The 12,918-nt window shown below is 39.0% G+C and overlaps 1 protein-coding gene across 2 annotated transcripts in view; it reads left to right on the top strand.

Annotated features, from left to right (window-relative positions):
* The window catches only part of ANKRD12 (ankyrin repeat domain 12), a 61,605-nt gene that overhangs the window by 3,995 nt on the left and 44,692 nt on the right, over nt 1–12,918 (top strand). The window lies entirely within an intron of this gene.

Below are 12,918 nucleotides of genomic sequence, written 5' to 3'. Positions count from 1 at the left end.
TATACAGTTGGGGAGCTGTAAGTCTAGCCAGAAGATTGGTTGTTTTGTTTTTTTTTTCTTCATCTGCTGTTTGAGATCTCACCAATAATCAGACGCACATGAACAAGCTGTTTACCATGCTGGATTCTGCTGAAGTTGAAGGACAATGAATGGCTTCAGTTATCTGCTTATAGGCCATGAAGGGCTTCTGTGTGCTTTAGGTGGTGTCTCTTCTGGGATGCTACAGGTTAGTTGTGGGTCTTCCTGTTCCTAGATTAGCTAATTATCAGAGAAGCTAATGAAGGCTTAAATGGAAATTACAGAGATTCTAGCAACATTGCATAGAATGGACCTGAAATCTCTGGGCTTACAGATCTTTACCAAGTTTCTAAAGGTATTGTAGATCCCTGTAGAGGAAATTTAAACTTGGTCATCGACTTGCTTTAAGCTTTTCTTTGGCAAACATTGTAGTGATGGAACAACCTTAGCTGACCGAGATTTATTTTGTTGCATCTTTAGGGAATAAGCAGTAGATCAGAACTGAAGCTTACAACTCCACTTCTCCATTTAGCTTAAAGGGAGTATCATTATGTTCAGCATCTGTGCAGGTGCTTCCTTTGAGCCCGGAGCTCATCCTAAAAAAGAGTCAAGAGGAAGCACCTGTGAGCATGCAAGTTTTTTAGACTTTGCAGATCAAAAGGCAAGACTCGTCATGGATTTTGCAATAAGTGTCTTCAGCTCCTGATGCTTGGGCAAGCATGACTCTTTTCTTTTCTCTCCCAGAGTAGGTTTCCTCTTTATAGGATCAAGAAACTCCTTTATTTAGAGACACTGTCTAGAATGAAGAGAAAGCCTATCAGGCACTCTAGAGCTTGTGTATGTCTGCTTCTCAGAGTAAGGAGATGAGGGTTTTTCCACGTAGATGTTTATTTCGACAGCAAGTAAGGGCCTCAATAAAAATAGGATGCTTCCCGATGTGTATTCTACACAGCTGTCTTAATGATATGATTTAACTTGACTCTGCCATCAGTACTCACAAGCTGCACGGGTTCTTTGTTGGAATAAATGCTGCCCTGACATCATGGCATAAGTTGCTGGAGAATGTAAAAGACTTAAACCTTTTAATATGCTGAGCATATCAGCAGGAGGAGAGAACTGCCGGTGGACATGCAGCCTCTGAGTTAAAGAACAGCTGTGTTTCTAATTCACGGAACGGAATCATAGCCTTGCTGAGATTGGAAGGCACTTCTGGAGGGCATCCAGTCCGTCCCCCTGCTCAGAGAAGGGCCAGCAGAGCATTGCTCAGAGCTGTGTCCAGTTGAACCTGGAATTCAGCCTAACTGTGTGAATAAAATGCTGCTAGGTTTAGCTAGTCTGTTGGGATTCCTTGCTGAAAGTTTGGTAAATTCTAACACTGTCAAGTGGCTTTCTTTCAAACAGAACTCTTCCTCCGTCTCCACCCCCCCTCCCCCCCACCCAACTGTTATAAGTAATGAAATTAGTCAGGAAAAATACATTTTTAGTCACCAAAGGATGCAGCCTCGTTGCATTACTTGTTTTGTGGTAGTCTTGTCAAGCTGTGGTATGCTCTGCTAAGTTCTGCTTCTCAATGAAGTCTTTTTTTTTTAATATAAATGACGAAGTGCTTGCATAAGAAAGACTTCTTTGCACTTCATCTTCCTTATTAAACATGCAGTCTGCAGTTTCTCTCTCTCTCCCTCTTTCCCTCCCTCTCCCCCAAGAAGACAAACACTTGTATTTATTCTCTATGTTGTTTGTATTGGCACTTAACTGAGGTAAGTCTCTTCCAGTGCCTGCAACTTAGACTAAGCTTCTGAGTGGAAAACTGAAAGTGAAAGGACCCTATTTTCTACTGCAGAAGAAGATAAACAATAAATATCTAGAGCATAAATACTGATAAGAGTATTTCTTCTGATATAATCATACAAATGTTGATGACACCTGAAAAGAAGCGTAGAATGTTTGATCCAGCAGAATCCTCTCAAGGAGAAAAACAAGTATTTTTTCCAGCAGTTGTATTTGTGATTCTCACTGTCATTTGCTTTCTTGCCAGCACTTCCTGGCAGAACGATGAGCCATATGTAAAACCAGTAATGCTTGTGTCTTCTGTGAACAGATGTGGGGTTGGTCTTGGAGCAGAGAAATGGGTGTGAGAGTAAGCAATGCTGCTGACAAGCATCCTTCAGGTTCAGCCAGCTGCAGTTCCCTACTGGCCCACCGGGAGAAATGCTGTAGGGATGGTGTCTGTGTCTCAGAAGGAATGATATCCTGTGTCACTAGGTGGGAGCTGCTCCAACCCAATTGGAATGGGTGTCAGTATCAGTGACTTCTGTTAAGCAGGTTTGTTATTGTTTTGGGGAGAGGGAATGCTTTTGTTGGCTTGTTTCTGTTTTGTTGTTTATGCTGGTAGAGATATTCCTGTTCTTAAATGTATGCTGCCTACATCTTGTATCTCCTAGGTAGGGAGAGGTTGTGCACCTACCTGTATGAATAAAAAGAAACTTTTACAGAAGTCTTGAGATCAGGGAGGATATTTTGCTTCTGAATCGTTCGAAACTGTTCTTTGAAGTAAATGTCATCTGGTCAGAGCTATGCAGGTACCATAAACTTTCAGCTTTAGTATTTTAACCTGCGTCACTTAAAATCAGTTTTGCAATAAGCTGTTAACTCAAATGCTTTGAATGCAGCACATTTCTTGGATATTAAAAGTAAATTAAACAGGAGAAAAGATAGCGTCAGTAGAAGCATCTGCCTCCTTTATCTCTTTGTTGTTTTTAGAAAGTGAGACGGTACTGAATTACTGATAATGATTCTGCAATTCTCGCAACACTCTGGTATACCATTTTTATACAAAATATTTCATCATTTTATGCTTTTTCAATTTCTTTGCAAAAAATATATTACTTAAGCTTATGGTTTTGAAAGTTCATTTGTAATGTACTTATTCAGTCCTCATGTTTTATTATTAAGCAAACCTACAGCACTACAGAAGCTTTTCTGAAGGAATAGATAGTGCTGTAATCTAATGTTGGTAGGACTTGCATTCTGGAAGTATGTCCTCAATAGAAATATCTGTAGAATTGAGGTATAAATCAGAGACTACCTGTTGTACAGATGTTTCCCTGGCTCTGTAGATTTTTTTTTAGTAAACAATTAGGTAGAGTTGTTGAGCATCCAGTTCTTTGAAAATGACACCTTTTTGGATACTTGGGCTGTAACATTTAGTATGCTTTCGTGAGGTGCTAAAGTAGATGTGAACCAACTAGAGTCTAACATGTTTGTTTTCTTCATTTCTTCCATTTTCACTTATCTACGTGGGAGGACATAAAAGATCATTTATAGATAGCTAGGAACCTTTTCCTCTGTCATACCCTGTTTATAATTTTTGGCTTTTATATGCTAAGCATAGCACCCGTGAGGATATTTTGATAATTTTCTGATTTTCAGTGCTCTGGCAGGATATAAATAATGATTAATTCCGTGTGAGCTTGGACATCTGATATCAACAGATATCAGTCTGTTTTTCATAACCTTGATGTGTGTAGTGACATTTGCAGTGGGAAGATCTCAGAATCTTTTTGACTCTTGGGTTTTTTAAAGAGAGTGAAGGAAGGAAATGGGAGCGTGTTACAAAAGTGAAACAAGTGCTTCTTGTCCTTATCTGGATGTCATCTTTTTAGTTCAGTATCACTAACCTTTGTGTTACACTGTGTCAGAAGTGCTGGCTGCCATATGCTGGAATAGCATTGATTGTTTGTCTTTCTGAGGTGGTAGGTGGTGTTTAGGCTTTGACTTTTTTGGTGAGACTCCACCTTGTTTGATGAGTAGGGTGGGTCTCTGGGTTAAATCACAAAGTGTCGAGTACTGCTCAAGAGGAGTCCTATTGGAATAGAGATTGGAAAAATTCTAATTTAGGAAGAGGTTGCAGGGAGAGGATCCCTGAAAGTTGGTGGTTTTGTCACCTGTTTTGGAAAAACTATAAGGTACAGGCTTTGTAGGAATATTTGGAAGTGTTCTCCTCACCTGTGGATAACTGCTTGGAGACTCTTCTACCTTTTCTATTTTGCAGCAGCTGCTTACAGAAGTTGAAACTAGTGACTAGTAGCTGTTTTTGTTCTAACCAAGTATAAAGTGCTATGTAAGAAGAAATACTCTGAAAAATCAGGTCTTTGGTATGTGGTGCATATAACAAGTTACTAAAACTCTTAATTTTTTTCTGTGAACTGAAGTTGCTATCTGTAAAATGGAAGAAATAAAGTGTTCTGATCTTCCAGCAATGGAAATAAGTTAACGCCCGTGAAGGCAGGAGGAGCCTGAAACTTCTTAGTTTCTGTTTTAATTTATGGCAGTATGTCCGTGGTGCTGTCCAATATAAGATTCCTTCTTGATAAAGGGGCTTTTTTTGGTTTGATTTTCTTTGTGGGTTGGTTTGTTTGTTGTTTTTAAAGTTCTTTCCTTCCCTCTAGGAAAGTAGTCAAGGCAATCTGAAATAGCAAGGAATACTCAAAGTATGAGTGACAAATAGGTTATTTTCCTCTAGAAGCAAATGAAACCTCTTTCTGTGTGTTTCTGGTTGGTGGTTCTTCATCAATTTGTCAACAATTTTTGTATGGCAAAAGAAGCTTCAGTTGCTGTGACAGTGCTGCAATTGCCAGTAGTGAGAGTGATCACAGAAGGTTGAAGTCCACATTTTGCCTTGAGAGTTACTTAAAATACTTCAGTGGGGGCACTCGAGGCCAAGCTAGTGTCTCAGTTCAGAGGGAATGTTTAGCAAATGAAAATATTGCTGAAGGCCAAAGACCAACTTGGAGTTATTGGATACTGAAGTGCTGTTTTGTTTTATCTTATCTAGTTGTTTTTTTGTTGTTGTTGTGGGTTTTTTTGTTTTTATACTTCCAGAAGCAAATCAGTGTCGGTGTGTTGGTTTAATTCTAACAGGTAGATTATGGAAGTAAAAGCACTGCTGTGTTTCAGTTCTTTCTTGGTTGGTGTTTATTTTAAGAGTTGTCCTAAGTAAATGTTCCAGCCATCCAAACTGAAAGGGTCATAGGCATCTTTCTAATGATGAGATGTGCTATGACAGGAGCAATCTCTTGCTCTGATTCACCTGTTATTGGAGGATGGTGTTATCTGTAGTACCTTTTAAAATTCTAGTCAATTCACCCAACAAATCTCAAAGGCATGTTCATATGTAGTATTTTAAATAAGTGAATAAGATGTTGTAAATGAAATTTGGGGCCAGAGTTCTCTCTTTTTCATGTTATGCAACTTGCATAATAACACTGTTGCATGATTTATAGGTGCATACAGTTGGTCAAGAACAGGAAGGCTTGTATTTGCCAGGGTTTCTGTTACCAATTTTTTCCTCCTTAGGTAGAAGACTTATCCTGCTCTTTGTGAGGTATGAGGGGAGCTGCAAACATCTGACTGACCAGATAACTACAGGACTTAAATGACCTATCAATATTGCTTCCAACACCAATTATTCCATAATTACTTAAACTTTTGTATTCTTCAGTAAGTGTGTATTTCATTATAAATTTCTCACTTCTTAAAAGTCAGTCTATGGATACAGTCATGCACTTTTAATACAGAGTATTAGAAAGAGGCTATGAAGTTTAAATGCATTGAAAATAAGTTGTAGGGTATTGTAAAGTGTCTGCAGATGGAAACTAAGCATAGGTAAACTCAGGCTTTTATAACACAGAGTTGAAGATATTCTGGATAGGAATATAAGCAAGTGCAACAAAACCTCAGCAAAGGTCCTAGTTTCTTTTCTGAATAGGGCTGAGTTGTATGTCCTCATTTTTTTGCTCTTCCTAGTAGAAATTCCTAGACTATTAGATACATTCTTTATTTTGGTAGGAATAGTGGTTAGTTCCAGCTGAAGTACTGGAAAATCTTTCTTGCTGCCTGAGTGTCAGCTGTTTTTGGGGACTTCATCCTTTCCCTGTGTAGTGCAGTCTGGCATGCTATGAGTAGGTACTTTAGAGTATATATAAAGTTGTTTTGGAGATACTGAGTAGTCACTGCCCATTCCTATTTTGCTGTGCAAGGGCACCTTTTTAAAATGAGATTAAAATATTTTGTTTTTTCTTAGGAGTTATATAAGTCTTTCTGTAATGTATTTGAATCTCAAATATTTCTACATTTCAAATTAAAGTGTAGAAGTGCGCTCTGATAGGATGAAGTCCTTTGATCTGTTCCGTATATTAACTAGGATCTGGGGAGTCTCCAAATACACATTCAAGTCTTCTCACAGCATTTTGAAAAGGTGTGTTTGTGTTAGATGGTTGCTTTTTTGCTTCTAGTGGCTCGTGTGAAACAGAGAGAGAATTGCTGTGGAAAGAAGGGAGTAAGGCACTACTTAGGAGGTTGCACAACAGAGGTAGCAATGGAGTAAAACTGATCTCAGTGTTGCATGTTCTAGTCACAGTCATTTCAAGTACTGTGCAAGTCTTAAGGGAAGATTCTAATAATGAAGATTTCCCCATTTCTAGACCAGAAGTGTTTTGTCATTTTGTCATCAAATTCTGCAAAATCTGCCAAATTTGTGACTCATGTCCATACTGGGTACTGCGTTTACACTTAATTCTGCAACAGACTGTTGCCTTAGGCACCGTTAGTTTGAGAGTATGTGCTAGATGGCAGTTCTTTCACTGTAACTCTGACATCGGAATCTGCATGGGCTAAACTGTTGTGATTACGTGTGAAAAGAGCTTGTGAATATTCCCAAAATGAGAATGTTCTGCCATCTTTTGTCTGTAAAAGATGTGTGCAGTGACTTTCAGGCACTGTTCTTTCCAACAAATAGAACTGGTGTTCTGCCTAAAGCCAGTGGTGTTCATCTACTGGTTACTGCTAGAGAGCAGAGCTGCAAGTATAATGAGACACCACACAGTGAAAGTCAGAACAGTGCCTGGTAAATTGTTCTGTTCATTGTATTTGATGGTACTTTAGTACGCACCGTATACAGGAAGTATATCCAAAATATGCTTTCCTTTAAGCTTATACAGGACAGCATGCTTCTGGCCTGTAGCCGTAGGCAGGCTTGCCAGTTTGGATGTACGTAAGTGTATGTTTAGTCCATTCTAGCCGCATGTGTCTAAGGCATTACATGTTTTTGGAAAAAATCTGTTAGTGTAGAGATCTCATACCTAGTCAGCTTTGATTTTAGCATCTTGGGAGTTTGGTTGTTCAGTAAACCTTAGCAGGATTGTGTGCAGCACGTTCAACCTTGGTTGCTGAGTGATTTGCTGAATGATTGAGAGGAAGTATTTGTGATTCATGTAACTTCGTCTTCACAGAACTTTGCACCAGAGGCCTAGAACTATTTTTGCTCAAGTGAAGCCTGTAATAGCCCTTTCATTGTTTCCATTACAAATATCAAACTGCTGCAATGACTATAGGATAGCTGTGTTTACACAGACCTCTGCAATGAAAACCTGTAACAGAGGCTAGTACTTTTGTGGCTACAGACACTGTTCACTTTGAAATCACAGAATAGTATTTTGTATAATGTTCTAATGAGATTTTAAAGTAGGGTAGGCTTACTATTCAAAGGCCATTTTTCATAGCAGGTTTGTATCTGATCCTTTTGAAGAAGAAAAGGGCTTGGCTACCTACTGAAGGAATCTTCCTCTTTTTTGAAGTGAGCAATATTACAGAGCATAATTCAGGGAACCTGTCTGTTTCTTGACTGGCTGACATTGATTTACACCTGCTTTCTTTAGAACTTGTTAATTTCCAGGTGATCAGAGAGTATACAAATTGTGAGAGTGTCACAGTATGTCTTTAAGTGAAATTATAACTCTTATCTGGAAGATGTCCCTCCATATACCCCGTTTTTGGATCTGAGCTTTCTCTACTATGGCAAAGAGATAAAAAGTGTGAGATAAAGTGGGAGGTGTAGCTGTGCATGTGAAGAAAATGGATGGGGGAGTGAGATAGGAACAGACAGAAAAGGACAGGTTGGGTGGAACCAGTAGAATGCTGTGTCTAGGTCTATTATGCCCCTTCTGCACCTTCTTAAAGCAGACTTAACTTCCGTCTTGGTTTTTGTGTCATTTCTCACTTGCCTTCCTCCTGGCTTTATTCCCAGTGTTATTACTGTCTTCTGATAATGCTGCTCGCATCTTCTTACAGCACCTGCCTCCTGCTAGCTGCAGTTATTTGTTGTGACATGAAGTCCAGTTGTTATCTTGATGGAGATTAGTAGGTTTGGAACACTGAACTGTGTGTAAGTTCCCTTCTTAAGCTTCGAAGTGCAGAGGAACCCTAGTCCTGCACTTCTGTTGTTGGCAGATATGTTACATGCTCTGGGCAACATCCTGTCCTCTGCATTCATCTTGTCTTTTCCATAAAACACGAGCAGCATCTATGCCTTCACTTCTCCATGTCTACCCAAGGAGTTGTTGGAAAGCTGATGACAGTGGTTGAGTTGGTCATTCTCCATTGAAATAGAAAGTGGATGCAATACTTGAGATTTTTTACAGAGCCACAGGAATGGCAAGACGTAGGTACTTCTTGTGTTCCACATTGAGAGGAAAATAATCTTGTGTGCTGATGATGGGGGTGTACAGTGCTCTCCTCCCTACTGGTCCTATCTATCCTCTCAGGTTTGTATGTCTGCTGTTTCCTCATTGCAGCTGTATTCTCTTGTTATGATAGTCTGAAGCTTTACTTGCTCACAGGCATACTGTGTGGGAATTACCAGGTCAAACTACAGCTGTTCCTTTCATAGGTGTAATGCTTAACTTGCTGAGCCAGAAAAGCACAGTTCTTATCTGCTGGGCTTTCCTCTGCTCTGAGTAAATGTTGCATCTTTGCATATTCAGACCTGAATGCTCTCTTTATCCACTGGTCTTCTTGGTCTTGTTCCTCTTAGCACATCTCCAAAACCATACTAAAATATCTCAAATAATGCTCTTGTTCTGCGTTCTTACTGGACACCACGGATGAGAAAGTAGATATTAATGATCTCAGTTAAGGCATGCACTGAAATCTGTCTGGAATGTGTTTTGTTGTATAGCAGAGGGTTGTGCTGGAGTAACTGTATAGAGGTAATAATGACTTCTGGAAGAAGAAAACTGACAGTACTGCTACATGTCCCTACATGATATTTCATGTATTACTGGCACTGCTAGTTTGTTAACCTCTCCTTTGGAAAGAAAGCACTTCTCTAAATTGTTTGCTTAGAGATGTTTTTACTGTGAACTGAAATGCTTAAGCCATTTGCCCTTTCCTGATGGAAAGTGAGTAGGGAGGAGGAGAAACTACAAGAAGCAAGAAGGCATTCAACTTAGTGAAATTAATGTTTTGCTAATAACTTTTTGCTTAAATTCTGCTCCTTAGACTGTGTGTGTGTATATATATATATTTAATGAACAATTTTCTGTGGCTTTTGTTCCTTTGTGCTACATCTCTTCCTTTTTGCCAAGCACAACTGGCCTCCACTGCCTTTGTCACTCCCACCAGCATACTGATAACATTTGGTGTGGCTGGGCTGGGGCTACCAACATGCTTCTTAATTAGCCAGTATGTACATATGGATTGGCCTGTTGGATTTCTCCGAGCAAAATACTGAATGTTGACTTTTTCCTACCATGCCCTGGCTGTTCTTAGGCTTCTCTCTTGTGCTCATCCACCAACTTTTTGTCTTCCTTTCTTTAACAGACTTTCAGTATCACTGAGATCTAGGTCAGACCAGTCATTTTGAAATAAATTTGAAAGAGAGAAAGTCTTGAGGTGTGGGAAGGAGGAGATGATGTCTGAGAAGATATCTGTATCAGTGCCTTGGGGTGAATCAGGAATGTACTTGTAGAGTAACTGTCTTCAGTGTTTCACCTTGCTGTAGTTTAATTTGCTCTGTGGAGTAGCTTCGGTGCTTGATTTCTCCTAGCCAAAGCTAAACGGAGAGATGCATTCAGGAATGTGCTGAATGGGCTTCAGCCTTTGAAGTGTGTTTAGTACATGGGATTGCACTAGGCCTAGTCCAGAGCAAAACTGCTACATGTGGCAAATGTTGAATTTTTGCTACTCTACAGATCTGCTCTTGAAATGCAGCACTTATAGTAATGTAGTTGTAGCCTCAGCTGTCATTTTTGAAAGTCTAATTTTAGCAAAACATTCTGGACTACTCCTGTCAAATATTTATAGCAGAAATTTTGTACAGTTGATTCACTGTTTTCCAGTCTGGAGTAAATCCTTACTGGAAGAGAGGTGGTTTGGTTTTTGTTTTTCTTTCCCTTCTTCAGATAAAAGAAGGGAGATGCAGAAGAGTAAAGGTGCCTTATGGTAGCTCCTTGTTTTTGAATGCTCACGCATTCTAGAGCTCAAGGATAGATGTAGTGTTTGAGTTTGAAAGCCATCGGTGAATCACCCGTATGGATGCAGCTCAATCACATGGGCCTCAGTTTCTCAAGAAACTGAGCTGAAGGTAAGAAGCTCTTCAAAGGGTTTGAGCAACAGCAGCAGCTCTGGAGTTCTGCATACATTCCTTGTTTCTCATGTGTGAGGGCATGCCCTTTCCTTAGTGCTAGATGTGAGCTTATACAAAGCTAATGTAGTAACTTGTAGGTATTAGGGATTTAATGTAACTTCAGTTTTCTGTAGCTGGTTATCTGAAAATCTTTTTTAGGTCAAACAATCCTAGATAATCTGTAGATCTGTTAAAATGCATATGCTTGGTACTTTAATGAGAAAAATAGGGATTTTTTTAACTTCAGGTGGAAAATAATTCAGAGAAAAAATTAATGCGGTATTAATAGGATTCTGACAGTGGATAATAAATGGGCTGGAAAGACATTTAGTCATAAAGACCAAGCAGTCAGAGTATCTGATTTTGTTATATGCAGGAAAGTTTATTTAGCAGGAGGAAGTTCTTACATTTCATTGAAAGCATGAAAAGGATCCATTTGTAAGAGGAAAAGCGCAGTTGTGCTCTCAATCTGACCAGGTGTTGGAACTGCTTGTTTTGACAGTGTTGTGACAAAGAAGAATAATTTGGTTGTAAAGAATGTGACTTTTAAATGTAGGGTTCTGATTATTTGAAATAGGCCATCGAGACTTCCTTGCTGAACCAGTAATTGCATTAAGAAACATCCCTGAAGGAAGCTCAAAGCAGGCAGTTCTAGGTTTCCCTAGAAAAACCTGCTAATGTTCTACATTTTCACTTTGAATGCAAATGTAACTGTATTCAGAACATGAGTTAAAATGACACTATTTAAAAACAAAACAAATTAAAAAAAAAAAAAAACAGCAGAAAAAAACCCCTGTGTAGCAAGACTTGAAAGGACACATAGGGATGCCATGCATTTCATGAAGGTGGAGCTCTTATTCAGCTCATGTGGTTCAGTGCCTACTGTGAGGCAGACTTGTAAGAGGAATGGAGCCAAGCTTATGTTAATAAATGTTACTAAGCTCTCACTTAGTTGGGCCTCTCACTGTCATAAGCAGAAAGATATAGGGAAGGGCATTTCAAGCCAGGAAGGAAGGATAATCAAAGCAGGAGTGGAGGTAGCTTCAGGGAGTCAAGCAGTAGATATAAAGGAAGGAAAGAAAATGCAATGGAAGGAAGGCGGAATATGCAGTCAGAAATACTTGATTAATGTGACAGTTTTTACATATTGAAAAGTTTGAAGGTAGTTGTGGTCATTATGGTATATAAAAATATTTACAGGAAGGAGGCCCTTTTGTTACATTATCAAAATAAATGGCAGTTTCAGTTTATGAGCAGTACTGTTACTGAAAGGATTAAAAAAAAAATTATTTGCAAAGTGGTTACTGAAACAGAGATTTTTGGAGGTTTTGCAACTGAAGGTTAGGATTTGAGAGACTAACTGAGCAAAAGCATATTTGTAGCATATGTTTTCTTTACAAGCCCAGCAAAAATATTTGCTGTAAATGGTAGTACTATGCGTATTGGATAACCAGCAGTCACTGTCAGTGAGGATGCTAACTCACTGCATATTGCAGGATTAAGAAATGCTTTTTGTGAAATACAAGAAATTAATTTTAGAGTACACTCCACTGACTTGATAATCTTTTTTGTTCTTGCAACTGTTTAGGAAGAAAAAAAAACAAACAAAGAAGGAAAGGCACAGAAGTGTGCTTTAATTAATAATTGCTTAATTTTCTTTGCCACTAGTGCTGCATAGTGACACTACTCTTAATGAGGAGATACAGTACTGTTTGTTGTGTATTGGGTAGGAGCAGAGTAGTAGGAATTTCACTATATTTATTTATTTTTTATATTGACATAGCAATAGACTCATAAAATGGCTTGGGTTGGAAGGCACCTTTAAGATCATGTAGTTCCAACCTCCCTGCTATAGGCAGGGACACCTCCCTCCAGACCAGATTGCTCACAGCCCCATCCAGCCTGGCCTTGAATGCTTCCATGGAGGTGGAATCCTCCTGGGGCAACCTGTTCCAGTGTCTCACCACCCTCACAGTAAAGAATTTCTTCCTAATGTCTAGTCTGAATCTACCCTCTGCCAGTTTAAAGCTATTTCCCCTTGTCCTATTGCTGTCTGCCCTCATAAAAAGTCTCTCTCCAACTTTCCTTATTGTGAGGTCAAGATTCAGGGTATTGTAGGTGTGAGTTTAATTAGAAACTCTTCCTGTTTTTTATAAGCTTATGGTTAATGCTGAAAGAAGATACTTGAGTGTGGAGAAAGGAAGGAAAGGAGCAGACTTTACTTAGCATGGCATTTACAGTTTTGTGACATTTGAATTGGGCATTTTGAACTTTTCTTCCTCTCCTGTTACAAAGGAATAAGGAAGTAAGATGATACTTTGTAATGTACTTCATATTCATCTTAACCAAGTATTCTGCAAGATAATTTCACATACGTTTAGGTCTTTTGGAGGGAGTGGAGGAGTTTAAATATGATTAAATCTGAAAGTTTTGAGTGT

This window comes from Phasianus colchicus, chromosome 3, assembly GCF_987193195.1.
Source record: "Phasianus colchicus chromosome 3, bPhaCol1.hap1.1, whole genome shotgun sequence".
NCBI classification, from domain to species: domain Eukaryota; kingdom Metazoa; phylum Chordata; class Aves; order Galliformes; family Phasianidae; genus Phasianus; species Phasianus colchicus.
Note: the sequence above shows the minus strand (reverse complement) of the source record. Positions and strands in the feature narration are given on the sequence as shown.